Source organism: Aquila chrysaetos, chromosome 2 (genome assembly GCF_900496995.4).
Source record: "Aquila chrysaetos chrysaetos chromosome 2, bAquChr1.4, whole genome shotgun sequence".
NCBI classification, from domain to species: Eukaryota; Metazoa; Chordata; class Aves; order Accipitriformes; family Accipitridae; genus Aquila; species Aquila chrysaetos.
This window is the reverse complement of record NC_044005.1, coordinates 66534405-66552698: the sequence shown is the minus strand read 5'-3', so window position 1 is coordinate 66552698 and position 18294 is coordinate 66534405.

The window sequence follows — 18294 nt, the reverse complement described above, 5'->3', positions numbered from 1 at the left end:
AAGATCCTTCTGGAGTTTGGTGTCAGCATTATATGCCACGATGGGGCCTATTTCCCCTAAAGCGTGCCTCTTTCAGCTTTGTTTCACTGCTGGCAAAGAGCACTTAGAAGTACTTTTCTGTTATTTTCACCAGAGTAATCTTAGGGTCTGTAATGGCTGATCTTACAGACACCTTCCTTTCCAGAGTGTGATTTTCCACTTACATAGACCTGGGTTTCCATTCTGCCTCTTTGTCAATATTCTGCATTTAAAGACATTGGTTTCAGCTTCACCAGTGGCTCAGCAATCTTGACCCCATAGTGAATGGGAAAAATATTACAGAAAGGGACAGTGTTGTCCTTCCCATCATGAGCAAAGTTTTGTTCTGCAGCAAGGTTAATTTACAGTGAGAGAAATTCAGACATAAATAAACAAGGATATAAAAACATTGACAACAACTGAAAAATAGCATAAAAGATGAGTTAAATATGTGTTGTAGATTTATAATACTAGGGCTCGTTTCTCTGCGTCTCTCTTTGTCTGTCTCACTGTGCACAGCCTGTCTCCCTGAAACTGGAAATTAATGTGTTGACTGTCTTTGACATTCATTTTCATCATTCCCATGCTTATCACCCCGATCCAACTTTCTGATAATAAAGTTTGTGTTAGAAGGACATAGTGGACTTTCGTACTTTAGACAGTTTAATTTGTGTGCAAGACTAGTACTGCTTACCTTATGGTTATTGTAGCAGCACTGCCAGATCTGCACTGGTTAGTGGTTTTGTCAGCATTTCCATTATGAATCTCAGTATTTTAGGGCTTAAAACACAACTGTTGCATTTCAGCAGTGGTGCTGCTCGATACATGCTTAGTCAGCAAGAAAATTATTTTACAAATTTTACATTGACATTGTTTTAGCAGTTTCATTCTTTCATTGCAGATGCCTCAAAAATACAAACCAACGTGGGGAAATGGAAAACAAGTAAGTTTATAAGGCTTTTTTTTTTGCAAAGCTTGGGTCCTGAAAGTGGTTTAATTGCTCCTTCAGTCTGCCAGTTTCTGTGTCGTTGATGTGTTTTATTCTATTAACATAGGCAGTTACTCAATGACAAGAATAGCTAGTCTAGACTGGCGGGTTTGGGTGGCTCAGTAATGACAATCTCACTGACAACTGTTCCCCCATTGCTAAGATTTCCGTGCTTGCCTGATGACGAGCAGACCTGGACCTGTTCAGATGCCAAATCTGTCCAGCTTTCTTCATTTTATATGTATGAAAGTTTGCCTTAACACTCAGCAAAGGGGTATTAAAACTGGACATCCCCGAGCATCCGCTACCTCTATCAAATCTTCAGTACTGTTTCTTTGCCTAACTTTGCTTTAACCTTCAAAAATGTTGACAGGCCCCATCCCTAACCCAATAGGTGGAACAGGCTCACCTTTATTTTACCCTCAGCACTACTTCCTATTTCTCACAGAGGGTTTCATGGAGCTTTTTCTACGTCGCTATTATTTCTGCTCAAGGTACATTACGAGCTGCCACCTTGCTGCTGGCATGTTATTGAGGCTGTAGGATGGTAAAAGTTTCCACATGGGACAGCTGGCCAATTCAGTGCTCCAGGCAGGAAGCCAAGGCTGTCTTCTTTCTGGTGTTGCCACTTTCTTTCCTCCCTGGTACAAGATCTCCCTTCCTCTCAAACTGATACAGAAAGACTATTAGAAAATTAATCATACATCAGGTGTCTTGGGGAATATACATGATTTCCCAGTCACTAATGTGTGAAAATCTTATGCTAGAATAATGCCATATGTCAACCTGTGGCAATATCAGGGAAATATTGACAGCGTTTCATTAATGAAATGTTGAGCTTGAATGACCTGTAGGCTGAAAATCCAGGATAGATAAATTTAAAATAGTCTCTCAGCTATCATTTGATCTAGAGTTCCTGCATCACCAACTATGTTGTCTCTGTGGTCAGCAGAAAAAATAGTATAGCGTTACTGTAAGAAAATCTTGCCCAAAGTCTAAAACTAGAAAACCTCTCATATTGGTATGATAGTAAGGAGGGACTTTTTAATTTTATAGGGCCATTTTTTTTCTTTTATAGCCCTGTGATAGGGTTCCAGTAGGATCTCCCTAAATAAACTGGGTATATGGATGCATGCCACTGAGTTTAAGCTCCTGATTGTGAATTTCTCCATTGATTATATCATGCATGTCTTTACACTAATTTCATGCCAGAGTAACTGTTATAATCTAAAAATGATGATTACAAAAGTATTGTTTTCCAAAGATTGTTACTGACAAATTTTACCTGTGTGTCTTCAAAAGGGTGAAAAAAAGAAGTCATGAGAAGCCAGCATAAGAAGTGCAAATTAAGCAACACAGCAGAAATATTAATTAAAAGAGGTTAATTGGGTTGGGGCAGGGTGGTAGGAAATGCTCTAATCCTCTGCATTGCCATGTGATGTTATAGTGCTTGATCATTCTCAGGGCCAGGAAAAGAAGGGGTTGGAAATTACAGCATGGAGGAGGAAAGACAGTGTAATCAGCATTTTCATTTCTTAATATTTTCCCAATTTCCAATGGGAGGGAGAGTGTTTGGGTAGCCTGCTTTAAAAAGAGGAGAGTGTACATAGCACCAGGATCTCTCCAGAGTGTGCCAGTTCTGTCTTGAGCAGGAAATTCCTGTGGCCAGCCCCACAGGGTAGCTGGGATGGTGAAATAATTAGCATAGCCCTCAACCAATAAACATATTTAGAATGGTTCTTTCTTATTTTTGGCCTTTCTTTTGAAATTAATTTCCCTTATTTGCAACTCTAAGTATTTTGACCCTCTCTGATAAAACAAAAAGTAAGCTCATTCTTTTATCCTCAACTTCTTTTTCTTAGTGACCTGATAAACATGAAGCTTTCTTGTCCCTAAGGAGCAGCAAGCAATACCAGAGTGTGCACGATCATTTGTAGAATCCTGTCTCCCACACAGTTTGGGAGTTTGCAATACTGTGTCTTTCTCCACTACACTACAAAATCCTGGCTGCTGAAAGAAAACATTTAACACAAGAGTCTTCCAGAGATCTGCCTCTCTGCAAATAATAGCTAACAACATGTAGATGGTATGAAACACATAATCTTCATAATCTGTCACTGAGATTCAAATCTGGGTTAAGAAATGTTTAATCCACCACAGTCGTATGAAAACTCCATCCAAAAATTGCAGAAATGTAATAAAAGGTGACGATTTCTGAATTGCAGTCACTTATAAGATATAATTAACCTTCTCAGAAGCCATCCCATTTTCTGTAAAAAGTATTTTAACATTTTCATTTAAATCAATGTTTATGGACCCATAAGGCCAACTTTTTTAATGTAAAAGAGTTAATATTCTTCATTTTCTTCCTTGCAAATTTCTGTTAGAATTTTTAAAACAAAAAGGTTTCTCTGCCAGCTATTGGTATTGCCGACACATGGCTTTGTTTCAGTATCTTATAGTGCTTGGATGACAGCTGGGATGTTCACAGTCTGGACAGTAGGGCATTTTCAATCATGGCTGGAAAGCCAGCAGTGAGACATTTCATGCACTATTTTTCTGGGCAACTGATTTTTTTATTTTTTGTGGAAGTGGTGGGCTGTAAAATGATACTTCAGAGCAGAGATAATTGTTGTGGGTAAGATGTTGGTTCTCTATTAGCCAATACTATAGAAAAGCAAAGTCCTAAATGAAACAGCCAGATTAAGACTAACAATCTAACAGGAACCTGACTCACAGCAACACACAAGAGCTGCCCTGCCATGTCTCGAGATATCTATCTATCTATCTATCCATCTATCTATCTATCTATAGGGAATTAAGCAGAGAGTGACAACTTAACTTGGAATTTGTTTTCCTTTTCCTCTGTCAAATTTGTTAAGTTTCTCTTAACCTTCAATGCTGCCAACTGGTGTTTTGTCAGCTACAGTTTTAGGAGAATGTCAGCACATTCTCGATGATTTTCGTTGCCATGGATAAGTGTATTTCTTTGATTTTTCTGGGACGTTGTGTATTAATAAACAGGGTACAATACTTACTTTGTTATACACATTTAATTTCTGCAGCCTATTCATTCCTTCTAATTTTGATAGGACAAGCATTGTAGAGTGTGGGGCCACTTTAAGGACTGTCAAACTTCTGCCAACCTTTAAAGGTCAAAATCAACTGTGACACCTACAGTTCAAATGTAATTAGTTGGAGATTTACTGGGATTTTATGCCAATCTCCCAGTAGCTTAGGAGTGACATAGTATCTAACCTTTTTGGATCCCAAGAGAAGTTCAGGTGGATGTGAGGATAAACAGTAAAATATACTAGCTAGCATGCTGCACCTTTTAGCAAGTCATCAGTCTCTTACACTGTGCAAGGAAAAAGATTGCATTCAGTATTTTTTTTTGAAACAAATAACCTGCCAGTCTCCAACATGGCCATCTAGTACAAAGTTGATGTATTTATTTAAAGCTTAGCTCATTCTGTATGTTCTTGGATCATTAAACTGAAGGACTCGTACAGTCGTGATTTTTAATGAAGCATGTTTGAATAATTATGCTAATTTACAAAGCACTAGAATCAAATCAAGTGATCAAAGTTTTCATGATTACTATCGTGTTTTTGTAACTCCCCCCATCACTGATTTCTGGATAGACTCTAGCCCCGGCTGCTTTTTTGTCATTTATTTAGAAATTGCCACTAATCAATGCAGAACATTAAAAAAAAAATTTACACTAGAAAAGAAACACATTTTGCGTTATGTCTCTATAGTGGACTTTGTATGAGTTTGAAAGTAATATAGCTCCAACAGACACCAGCCTAAATACAGTCTACAATCAATACTGTATTCTGCCTTGACAGAAAGCTGAATTTTTATCTGTTAAACGTGTGAGCTTGGGGCAGCTCTGTGTCTGAAGTGGTTTAAATCTGAAATGTGATGTGCTGCAAAGAAAGTTGATTGACATCTTTGTTTATTGAAAAGTATTACATGAACAACAAAACACGGCCAGATACAGAACACTCCATTGTAAAGTGCAGCTGTGTTATTTTTCAATCCTATGTGTTCTGCCCCTTTGATGCCTGTCTGATGTAATAAAACCACAAGAATCTTCTTTGATTCAATAGTAAAAAATTTGGACAAGGGTGAGATATGGAGATATATATTGGTTGTAGGGGTCTGGTGAATTTCTTTCAAAAAACAGTTGTTTTTTTCGGTTTAATGTTTCTGAATTTGAAAATAAATTAGGATACATTTAATAAGCAAGTTGTCTGAGACTGCTTGAAATATTTTTAAATATGCACTGGAAAAGGGGAGGAAAGAACAATGATGACTAATCTTAAAGCATTAAACATGCAGAATACAGAATTAAGTTACATTTAAATTTCTTGTTAGAATAATTATGCTGTTCATTGACATTTTCCCATGTTTTATTAAATCCTTATTATGTCAAGGTAAATAGAGGTTAATTCTGCTGTTACCTCCTCAATAAAGTATTATCTTTAATCTTGCATTAATAAAATAGTAGTAAATTGCACAATGTGGGTAATCACCATAGACTAATTTAGACCATTCTAAAATGTTGTCTTTAGAGTACAGTGTAGTCAAAAATAGATGTCGCAAGAAAACACGAAGTATAGTGTAACTTAATTAAAAAAATATGTTTTTTCTCTTTAAGAAATTTATAGCTACATTTCCTCAATACGTTGACTTATTGGCAATATATATTACAAACTTAGAGCTCTGGTCTTCCTTCTCAGAGTTAGTTTGCCCTTAGTTACTGCGTAAGCTCCTTTGACTTGCCTCTTACACAGCAAAAACTATTAAGTAGAGAAGTGTTTGTCTTTAGCACTTTATTGTAGAGTCCACACTTTCAGCATTTTTCCATGGTCAGCATAGAATGCAAAGTCCCACATCCTTGATTCTTGTGCACCCCTCTTCAGCCATAGATACCTAGTGCTGCTCACCAAACTACATGCATTTCCAAAACACAACAGCCTCAAAGCAGGGAACAGTCAGACCTAGCAGTCTTTTTCCATCAAAGCCACATCCAGCATGCCAAATGGATGAACTTTAGCGGGGAGGTAGGTACTGCTCTTCTTCAGAGGAAATCAGCAGAAGAAATTTACAGTCCTTCCTCCATAAAGTGATACAGCTTACTCTTAGGTTTTTGCATTATTGTGCTACCCAACAAAGAAAAGCATCATATAGTGTAAATGCAAGATGTTACCAATTCTCCTGTACTTTAAAGCCAGGAATAGGAAACTGTTGCTTGATGGCGTGAGTAGGATGCGTTAATTTCATATGACCTGTGGACAAATTCTTCCCCATTATTACTCAGTAAATTTACAGATCAGAAAATAACAGGATAGCACTTCCAGAGATTGTCCAGTCTCCAACATTGGTCAGACAAGATTTCCCCTCTGTAAATCCATATTGCCTACTTCTAATTACTGTCTTATCCTATACACATTTGGAAATGGTTTCCATGATAATTTTCTCTGTTTTTTTGGGTTTTCTTTTTTTTTGTTGTTTTCGCCTCAGGTACTGAGGTGAAGCTGATTGACTTATATTTCCCCAGATCCTCCTTCTTGCCCTTCTTGGAGACAGGAGTGACACTTATTTTCTTCCAGTCCTCAGGAGCCTCCCCCAGTTGCCATGACCTTTCAAAGATAATCAAGAGTGGCCTTGCAATGACATTGCCCAGATCCTTCAGCACTGGTGTATCTCCAGCTTCTTTACATGATCCCTAGCTATCCTCTTCCACTGAGGTCAGTCTTCCTTGCTCCAGACTCCCACTAGCCTGAGGGACTTGGGATTTCTGAGGGCAAATATTACCAGTTAAACTGGAGGCTAAGAAGTCATTGAGTACCTTGGCCTTCTCTGTGTCCTTTGTCACTAGGTTCACTGCTTTATTCAGCAGTAGGCCCAAATTTTGTGTTATCTTCCTTTTGCTGCTGATACACCTGTAGAAGCCCTTCTTGTTGCCCTTAATGCCCCTTTCCAGATTCTAATTCAGATGGGCTTTGGCTTTCTTAAACCCATCCATGCATTGCTTGGACAGTGTCTTTATATTCGTCTTGCTTGTCCCTGCTTCCACTTCTTGTAGGCTTCCTTCTCACATCTGAGCTTAGTCAGGACCTCCTTGTTCACCCATGCAGACCTCCTGATATCTTTACTTGACTGCTGCACGTTGGGTTGTACCATTCTTGAGCTTGGAGGAGGTGATCCTTGAAAATCAATATCAGGGCTCTTGGACCCATCTTCTCTCCAGGACTGTATGCCCTAGTCCCTGAAGATGCCAAAGTCTCCTCTCCTGAAGCACAGGGTTGTAATCTTGCTTTTTTGCCCTGTTCCCTCCCATCAGCGTCCTGAACTCCATCATTTCATGACTGCTGCACCAAGGCCTCACTTGATTTTTACACCTTCAGATCCCTGACCAGTTCTTCCCCATCTGTAAGTATGAGATTCAACAGAGCATCTCCCTTCATCAGCTCTTCGACCACATGTATCATGAAATTATTGTCAAAAACTCCTGGATTGCTTGTGCCATGCTGTGTTGTTCCTCAAGTCGCTTCTTCCAGTTGTTTCGCTGATCAGACACTCACTACAACATTGCTCATGTCGGTCTGCATGCTATTCCTGAACCATAAACTCTCAAGTGGTTCATCACTCATCCCTAGGCAGAGCTCCATGCATCCCTGCTGTGCTCTTGCATACAGGGAAACTGTCCCTCCTTGCCATCTTGGCATGTCCCTCCTGAAGAACTGGTATCCATCCACCGCAGCACTGCAGTTGTCCAAGCTATCCCACAACAACATCCATGTGATCCCAGTAAGTTCCTAGCCCTGCAACACTCCTAACTTCTCCTCTTTGTTCCTTATGCTGTGTGCTCTAGTGCCTGTTTAGATGCACATTATTGTTTGGTCTGCCAAAATTTTTTAGAAAGTTTTCTTAGCCCTCAGCAAAAACAGATTTCCCAACTCAGAAAAAAGATTACTGTGCATGCACGCTTTTTTTTTTTTTGGGGGGGGGGGGGGGGGGAGCGGGGAGAAGGCTTCATTCAACTTAAAGGGCTAACATGCCTTTATTGCACTTTAGACTGCATGCTGTGGTGTTTTAGTGGTTTATTTATACTGCTATAATTTTGTTTGTTATTATTAGCCTTAATACTTGTTTTCATCAAACTACAAAATTCCCCATTGAGTTTTGTCAGGTTTGCATAACAAATCACTCCTCACATTCTCCCTGCACGTTGCTTTTCTATTTTGCCAGCTTCTGTGTAAAGTCCTCCTCAGACCAGCAAGTAAGTAGATGGTCAGTTACATTTTGCCATGAGATCTATTTCATTATCTGGAGTGTCCATAAAGTTATTATTTTAAAAGCATGAATGTCAATAGATCTGTAAAAGGCATTTACCAAGCAGCTTCAGTGCTGGTAGGAAAGAACGAACTCATTTTGAAAGTGCTCCTGAGAACCACGCAGAGAGTGGGGTAATTCTGTACTTGTGTGCTAGTACAGCAATATGATCAGAGTACTAGAGGAGATTTGCTGTTACACCCAGGACTAATTTTCCAGACTTTCTTCCAGTGTGTCTTTTCAAGATAAAACCCAAATGAGAAGCACCTGGGTAGCTAACCAGAGCTACTTGACTAAGCTTTGAGAGATGTCCAGTGAATCAAATTTCAAAATAAATAGTTTTTTGAAATAATAACATTGCAATGAAAATTTTTTCAGCCCCGCTAGACTACTATGAGTGGTTATAGGGTGGTAACATGCAGTCTTAATTAGATATTTCATGTGTAAACTCTTTGCAATAAAAATGTAATTATGCAAGACTTGGTTAGGATCCAGGCTTATTCTCAGACTTGAAATTCAGACATTGCTTATTGAACCTTTTGCTAAAAATTATATCTTGTTTGTCTGAAATTTATCCTTCTAAAGCATGAACTCCCACCATTATCTTGAGCTGCACTATGGCATTTAAAGACAAAAAGAAGTGGAGCAGACACAAGGCTTTTAAAAAGAAACTGGTTGAAGCTAACTGTGTTTGCCCCAGCTTCTCTTTGGCATACAGGAACTGTTCACACCTGAAATTCAAAGGCGAGCCCCTGAGATGTGAACCGACTGAAAGGGAAGCAAATATTTGTATCAGTCTCCAAGAGGTGGTTTATATGGTCCCACCTTTCTTTTTTTCTGTCTGTGGGATGACCTGAAGCAAGGTTTTGCTTGTCGGACATGTTTTTGGGCAAGGAGCCATTTCCCTTAGTGTTTTACAAGCTCTGGTGCCAGAGAGGTGGTACATAAAGTCTCAGTAAGTATTGAAAGCCGTTTTTAAAGTGGAAATATTCAAAGCATGCAGGAGTCTCTAAGCGTCTGTTCCAGGGACACATTAATGCATTTGAAAGGATATTAAAGCTTAACACAGAGGAAAAAAAAAAGTCCTAGTGGCAAGATGTAAAACTGCTTAACAGAATTACATCCAGAACTTTGTGTATTTGATCTGAAAAAATAAATCATCTTACAGTTGCTCACATTAAAGCTGCATGTCGGTTTGGGAGCTTTTAGGATCTTGGACAGGTTTCATTTTTCTGGTTCACATAAGCTGTATGTGTATTTGTGCAACTGCTGAACCTCAGAGCAGGATTTCTGGTGACCCCATGCACTGTTTGAGGATTTGTCTAATGTGCAAATTTAAGACAATCATTATGTATAGTAAAAAATTATTATCCACCTTTTCCCCCAGTACTCAGTTGCTAATAGCGGTCATGGCTTGATTAAGAATCCTTCTCAGTTTAATGCTTCCAATTAACTTGCATGGTTTTGTGGCTGACTTGATGGCCTAGATAAAGTACAGGCTCTTCTGAGAGAGATACCAAGCTTCATTTCTGGACTAAGGGATAAGGGAAGCCTTGAGCCATGGTTCAGCCCTACCTACTGATGGATTAGGAATGTCATTCAGACTTGAGTAACTCTAGACTCTTTTTAGGGAGGAGGATCAGATTAAGATGCAGAAAAGTGGAGCACAGACAGAGTGAAGGCATCTTGTGGCAAATGCAGTGGCTTGAGACTTGCTGTGGGCTCGTGCCCTAGCTTCTCTCCAATTGGCAAGTCTGAAAGGAGATGAAGGGCTGGTAAGGCCGGGGGGATCAAAGGCAGAGGCCATGCCTAGCACGTTCCTCTGTTGGCCATTGGACTGCTGGCTACAGAAGCAGGCAAATCCTAGACATGTTATTAAAATCTGTCCTCTGAGTTAAGGTTGACTTTGGTGCAAAAATCAAAAAATGAAGAGTATGAAAAACAGAAGGTTATAGAAAGAATAAGCAAAGCAAAAATTTATCCTTGGCCTTCTGTTGCCTTGGGCCTCATGATTTAGAGATTACAGTGAACTCAGCGGCTAGGGGACAGATGTACTATGGGTAGAAAACATAAGTTCTTTTTTTCCTTAAGCCAAGGAAACACGGATACTTTGAAATGGCAATCTCTTGTGCTACATGAAATAAATATGACAAATGAAAAGGAAAGAGCAAACTGATTACCCTAATATTAAGAGCATGAAGTTGAATTTATAAATATCTTTGCGTGTTCAACACCCAATCCTGCACAGGGCATGTTAATGCTTGTCACAGAATTTGAAATTCATCTAATCAGAATGGAGCCTTTGAGATGTTTCACACCTGCAAATGCATCAAGTGGCTAAACCTCACAGAGTCTTTCACCATGATATGACCTACATATCTCATTACAGCACAGTGTTCACTACATTTGCTACAAGAACATTTGCATGCACAAAACCATGATTACTCTCCTATATAATGAATGTTAAAATGTATGCTACATATAGATGTAGTATCTAACTTGGGTTGTCATTTACATTTATTCTTAATTCAGGGTAATATTTAATATCAATGGTTTAAGGACATTTCAGCATTTCCACTCCTAAATATCCTTTTTTCAAAGATACATTGATGGTATCTTATATATAAGCACAGTGTTTTCATTAAATAGGAAAAAAAATATTTCTGTAGGTAGGTGAAAAACAGTTATAAAACCTCTTTTCATTTTTAAACAATGGGAAATCTGTAGCTACCTAAATGCTTCTGAGTGTTAACCATTTCTGAATGCTTAATGTTGACTGCTTTAATGATGATTGTTCGGTACCCATACAAATGTTTTGGCACCAAGTAATATCTTGTTTGTTTGCGTGGATATAATCTGAAGGCTGCTGCAACATCTAATAAAATTGTTTTCACTCAGAGAGGCATATAGGCAGGAGTAGAGTGCTGTTAAAGCACACAGCATCCAAAAAGAAATTCACCACAGCCAGTAATGAACATACACCTCCTTTATTCTACTTCAGGTAAATTTGTTGTGCTGTTTATAAAAGCGTCATTCAATGCCTCTACCGTATATTCTAGTATACAGGTATGGTTTAACATGAAATGTACTATATCTGGTCTTACTGCTCTAACACCTTAAAATATTCCTAAAAATAACTCAAAAGAGAGTAGAGCAGGGCAAAGTGTTGAGATCTGCCTATATATCCACATCAGGACTGTAACAGTTTCAGTTCTTTAATGCTCCTAGTGCAGAAAAGTCCTAGTTCTGTCTCCAAGGTCACCAGTGTCATTTTTAGGGCTAATCAGGAGGGATTTAATGAAAAACTTTTGTCCTGCAATTGTCTTGGGTTCAAGTCAATCCAACCTCTCTATGTAAGCGTTATGCCACTGACGCAGGACTCTGCCCAGCTAAACCACCTGCTGAAGTCAGATAACAAGATACAGATGGCAAAGAGGAAATTTTTTTCTTCACAGCAAAAAATGGTACACACACATCTGCATATAAGTGCATCTGCATTTAGATATGTGCACATATATCTGTATATATCACACAAAATTACATGATTCTTACATGTGTTGGTATTTAATATGTTTTCACTGTAAATGGAAGTAGCAACTGCTATTAGTTACTCAGCAATTGAAATTAATGCGCTGTTCTTCTACAATTGGAATAGACAGGAAGTATAATAATTAGGTTTGAGATTCAGGATTCTCCAGAATGTAGACTATTTAACTAAGTATAGTATACAGAAATTTGATGTAATTGTACAAATATATGCATATCTATTTTCTTCTTTCTAGTGAGGCAGAGACACTGTGGTCCCCAAAGGAGGTTTTTTTTTTCCTGGTATGTTCAGCTATTTTTAGCATTCCTCAGTGGTGCACCAAAAGGGAGAATTATTTTATCTCTGTGGGGGCCTGTGAATTTCATGCAATGTGGGCTTCTGTGAATAGAGTTCAAAATGCATTAGAAAAAACAGGTTAATTTTTACAGTAAGAGGTTGAAATGTTGAACTGCCCTACTGTGGCAGTGTGAAGCATCCCACAGATAACTGTGGGGGACTGAACTCCTAGGAGCTACACAGAGTATAATACTATTTACTGTTTTAATTGTGCGCAAGAACTCTTTTCCTTTGTTGGAATCTGTAGTGCCCCTTAAAATAGAAATAGGATAATACTTCAAATTATTATGTTTAATGTATTTTAAGTCCTTAATTTAATGTTTTACTTTTAGATTTGTTTGTATTCAAAATAGCAGTAATTGGCAGCTGAAGTTGAATCATAGCATCTGGGTTGTAGTCTATTCATGACATCAGTGTATTTTTACTGCTTGTAAACATACCCTCAGATCGTCACAAAATGTCACAGAATTTGAATAACTAGAAAAAGCAGAGAGAATTTATGCTGCCATTGCTCCAAACACTACACGCTGCGTATGCTGATGGTGGGGATTGAGTTAGTGACAACCTGGCCCAGAGGAAAGGCATGAATCGGACTTCTTATCAACTGCCTCCTCCTCTTCCTCCCCTAGTCTGAAGTTCAGAATAGTGAAGAGGAAAAGAAAGAAGACTTTGGTGTTACAACTGGTACGTAGACTGAGAAGGAAAAAGAGGGTTTTAGTCTGAGAAAGGTGAAGAATGCTTTCAGAAAATTGGAAGGATCTATCTCTGCTGCCTTCAGAGGTTTTTATTGAATACTACGGGTTTACTACATGCTTCTGTCAACTGTTTAGTCACTCTGACAATGACATTTCATCCTGTGAGGGTTATACCCCCGGGACTGAAAGACACTGTTCTTATAGTGTAGACTAATAGACTTATTACTGGTTTGGGGGCTGTAGGCATTTTATCCCCCAATATCCTTTTTCAATTTATGAAGAACATTTCCATTATAAACCTCAAGGCAAATATATACATATATTCAGACCTACACATGTACTAAGCAGAGGACCTAGCTGGGTGATTTAAAGGGGAGCCAGGGAAGCCAGCGACTCTGTAGGTCTTGGAGCCCAAACTCCTTGACGGAAAGAGGCACAGTCCCAGCACCACAGCAAGTCTAATACTCCAGGCCAGAGTGAAGTCCTTGAGGCATCACAACAGGCAATTACAACTTGGCCTCTAGCAGGCAAGAAACCAGTGACAAACGCTATACATGTAATGACTACTTTGTATGCTGGCAAAATGCAGGATGTATTTGTAACTGAGGGAGACATTTGATTCTGAAGTGTCTTGAAAAACTGAAAAGTTCTTTCTTACTTGGTCAAATATTAGGGGGTTTTGGCTGAAAATGGCATGAACCTTGAAGGAAAACTGATGAATTTCCTTGGTCATTTTCAAAAAATGTTGATAGTGAGATATTTCCTCATGAACATTTGCTCTAATCTTGGGGCAACTTTGCAGAGTGGAAAGCAGTGCAAAGTTGGTAGCAGCATAGTCCTTCAACTCCAGGTGTGCCTTTCATTAGTCCTGTTAAAAGCTGTTTTGATCTGGCTGAGTTATGAGGCTCTAAGGATTTGTTCTTCAAATGTGCATGTTGATCCTAAACTATTAATTTTCCTTATTAATCTCTTGAAACTCCATTTGGGTTCATGGGTTAGCTAAGCTAAACAGAGATTCATATTCAGCGCATACTCCCACAATATTTTATTGGTCCTGGCTTGTGTAAGTTAAATGTATTTTTCCTTTTTCCCTTTTTTTTTACAGGCAGATGTAATTTGGTGATGGCCATGAAGAGTCCTGTGGTACCACAGAGTCATATAATAAAGTGCTTTTACTATGTACCTTCTGACTATCTTAGTTGTCTTCTTCTTAATTGCTTGTCTCAAATGCACTGCTTCTGAAAACCTACTAACTACTCAGAAATGTGAAAACCCAAAAACTGTTATAGAAGTGTTTCCTAAAGAATATTACATGATGCAAAATAAGCAAAATTCCTGTCTGGATAAGTGTCAGGTTTAAGGTCAAATATCTTATAGCCAGATCTCAGCTGGAAAGGGAAACCTAGTAGTTAATCAGTATAAATCTGCACCTTTCTTGATTGTGATATAGATGGATTACTAGAGAGCATGTCCCAGAAGTCCAAGTATCATACAGAAGTCTGAAATTTTCCCTTTTGGTGCCTGTTTCTATCCTTGGAACATTACAAGATGTTAGACCTTATAATAATACCGTCTTATATAAAGATCTATTTTAAGTCACTTTTAGAAACCTTTATAAAATATCATACTTCTATCTGCAACTCTGGGCACTTAAGAGAGAGAATGAGACATAGAATTCATTGTCAGTAATTCCTTAAAAATTGTAACCTCCTTTAAATGGTTTTAAAAGATATTTTGAAATAAAGATATATATAAAAATATCCATATAAAACCATTACCATTTGCCATTTCCATTTGTTACCTAGGAAAAATGTGTTATTCATGCTGAAGGGCATGAGCCCCTGTGACCTGGGGTTTTGATTGTACTCCCTCTCTAATTATTTGTGGAAAGTGTGCTCACTAGGAAAGTTAGTCAATGATTAATTTTTATGTGTAGTTTCCATCATTCAGTGAAAATTTAGTTAACTTCTCCCTAAAACACTATTTTAAAAAAATATTTGTAAAAAAAATAGCAGCTTTTTGACTTGGAACTCGCCATCATTTTCACAAAACCGTCAGGAGCTGTTAATATATTGATGAACATGTGGTGACAACATTAGCTATAAAACCCCTCTGAGAGTTGCTGGAAAAAAAAAAGATCTCCAGATTCAAGTAAAACTTACTGCTTTGTTAGCCCAGCATGAGGAATTCCTGATTCCCCACTTGTCTGCTGTGTTTAAATATTATAACTCAAATATGCTTACATAAAAGCTTATTGATTGGAAGAATCACTTGCTTTTTGTGCATTAGTTAATCAGGCTGCTGTTTTGAAATCTGTCCAGGAACCCACAGTGGAACCTTTCCTAATCCATCTGTTTAAGTCTCAAATGGTTTCACTGCTCCACTCACTTACCAGCACTGCTGGAATGTTAGTGCTTTATGATTAAAGGATATTGTTGTTCTTTTCATCCATCATCCTGGAGTTTGCTATTAATAATACAGTTCTTTCTTGCTTTTTTTTTTTCCCTTTCTTTTTTTTTTTTGGCTTTTTCCTTAAAAAGCTGCTTAGATTTTCTGTTCCTCTCTGTCTTGTTTTTCCTTATTCAGATAGATCATTTTCAGCAACTTAAGGTAGACGGGCAAAAAAATAAATCGCATCAGTGCTTCCTGGAAAGTGTGCACTGCCTTTCAGTGTTTGAAAAATGAATGGGAGAAAGACAAAAGAAAATTAAGCTAAAATGTGAGAGAGGGAAAGGCAGAATTGTAATAAGAGACATCAAATCGTATAGAACTCTCTGTGACTCCAGAAACATGTATGAATTATTGCTCCATACTCATAGTAATATCTAAAAGCATTTTTTTAGCATCTCTTTGTGATTAAATTATATTGTGGGGAAAAATCTTAGGTTTAATTTCTATTGAGGTATACTACAGTACATGAAAACGTGCCTACTGTTCTTCTGTAAAATAGCGAAGCTGTGTTTGGATATAACTGCTGATCAGTGACATTTCAAATAAAACGAGGAACCTTTTCTGCTTTTCTAGCTCTCTCCAAAGAAAGAGGGACTTAAATGAAGAAAACAATAAGTATTTTATTTTATTCCTTTATAGGTGGATAAAGAGTCACGGATATTAAAGGAGACTTATTAATCAGGCTGTTGTGAAAGGTCTGATACCAGCTTTGGTCAAAGGGGCCGAGTGTCATCCTGAGAGCGTTCCTCTCTGGGACAGGAAACCAACAGAGCAGAGCGCTGAGAACACGCCGCAACGCTTCGTATTCAATCCACGGCCCTATAAAAAGATGAAAAATGAGCCTTGTCCAAAGCTCTTACCTCAGCACCCAGTGGCAAAAATAAAATGTGAGCTTGGGACCAGGTCTCTTTGAAGCTGAATTTTTTCTTTTTTTTTTTTTTTTTTTTTTTTTTTTTAAACTCTGCAACAGGCCTCTGGTGGTTACAGGTATTGATCGTCAGAAAGTAATCTGTTCAGGTTTGGGGGCATGCCAGACCGAATCCTGGAGTACATTCCTTCCTCTCCAAGGACATGTTGAGCTTTTTATACTGTCCACACTGACTTACTTGTCAGCTGTCTAGCTTCTTTGTCTTTACCGATTTCCCTGTTTGTGGGGAGCATATAATTAAATCTCCCTTAAAAAAAATATGCATTGCTACTCTAGAATTTTCTGCCAGTGCCAAAGATATTTTACCCCATTTTTTTAACCCTCATTTTTCTTCTATAATCATTATTTGATTCCCTCTGGCTGCCTGCTACTTATTTGTAGTAGTACCATTCATCCATTGAGACCTTTCCATCTGTCACACAGCTTTGCTTTCTCTCCCCGGAAGCTTTCTTCTCCTACTGTGCCATGCTTGATTTTTTGGGTTTAGTTGCATGTTTGTATGCTCTTTTTAGTATTTGTAAAAATGCTTCAGTATTCAGAACAAATACAACAAGAAGAGAAAAAAACCCCCAACATAGCACAAGAGCAGCTCAAACCCAACATTGTGCACAGAGGCAGGATGAGGAGACTGAGATTCCTGATGAATTAAGGAGTCAACAAATATAGCCAGTGCATAACTGGGTGGCCAGACGCTGCTCTGTCTGAACTGTTGTTGTTGCCTTCAAAATCTTTTCAGTGTTGTGTTAGATAAATAGATGATGTCAGGAAATGTTGCATTCCCTTTGCTGTACTGACTCCCTTTAGTGTATTGATTATAAAGAATATCTGAGGAAAACCAGACATACTGAGGTACAATAGTGTGATTACTTGAAGGAAAGAATGTTTTAAAGGGCCAAACAGACTATGACTGAAAACAAGACCAGGGTCATATCTTACATTTAAAATTAAATGAGCAATTTTCGTATGCAGAGGTTAGATATTAAAAAAATGCAACACGTGTTAGTGTTTCCCAGGAGAAATGCAGGACGGGCTAAAGGCAGCAGGACAATCCTTCCAAAAGATTGGGTTTGCTCTGTGTGTCTTCAACTCATGTATTTAGTTGTGGTCTAAATGGGATGTTCACGTTTTAGGGAGACGTGTGTCAAGTGTATCTTAGTTTTTGATGGGAGCAAGACTAGGAGATTTTACACCTGCTGTACACATCTACCTTGCAATTGACTCAAATCTCAAATCCTTCATCTTGGAGAAGATCTCACAAAATTACATACTTCCAAAAATATAGTTTGAGTCTCCCTTTATTAATTTGCTTTTCCTTTTACACTTCTTATTGTATCTTCTCATGATCTTGTTTCAAAAGTTCCTGCAAGTTTTCCATGAATCTTAGGATGACTAAAAATATTGTGATCTGTTCTGGAAAATCCTTTTTCAGTAGAAATACCTTCATTATTTAGAAACTTACTTCTCTGGCTATATGGGAAGTACTGATAGTCTCCAAGCAAATAGAAAAGCTGCGTGTGTGTCCTGACTTGAGTGGCAATCCCCGGAAAGTTTCCTTTGCTACCAGCTGTTTTGTTGCACTGTTCTGAGAAAGAAGCGGAGGGAAAAAATTCAGAAGCTTCAGCACACACTTGTATCAGGACATGTCTAAAAATGTAGGTCTTTTACAAAAATCCTATTTGTAAAGTGTTGCTCCTGCAAAAGTAAGGGTCATTCAGACCCAGTTCTTACTTTACCTGAACTTTATGGTGTTTTGCAAAGGAAAATAAATGGTTCCTTTTCTGGGATAATTTATGGGAAAGAAAAGGAGTGAGAAGGGGGAAGGGACAGGAATGGGAAAGGGAGAAACAGCTCCTTCAGTCCATCCTGACCACTGAAAACTTTTCTATGTTTCTCCTCAAGAATAATTGATTGAAAACCAAAAAGGGTGAAAGTGCTTTTTTTTGTGTGGTTCAAAATTTTATGGTCCAGTGCAAGTTCAGTGTCT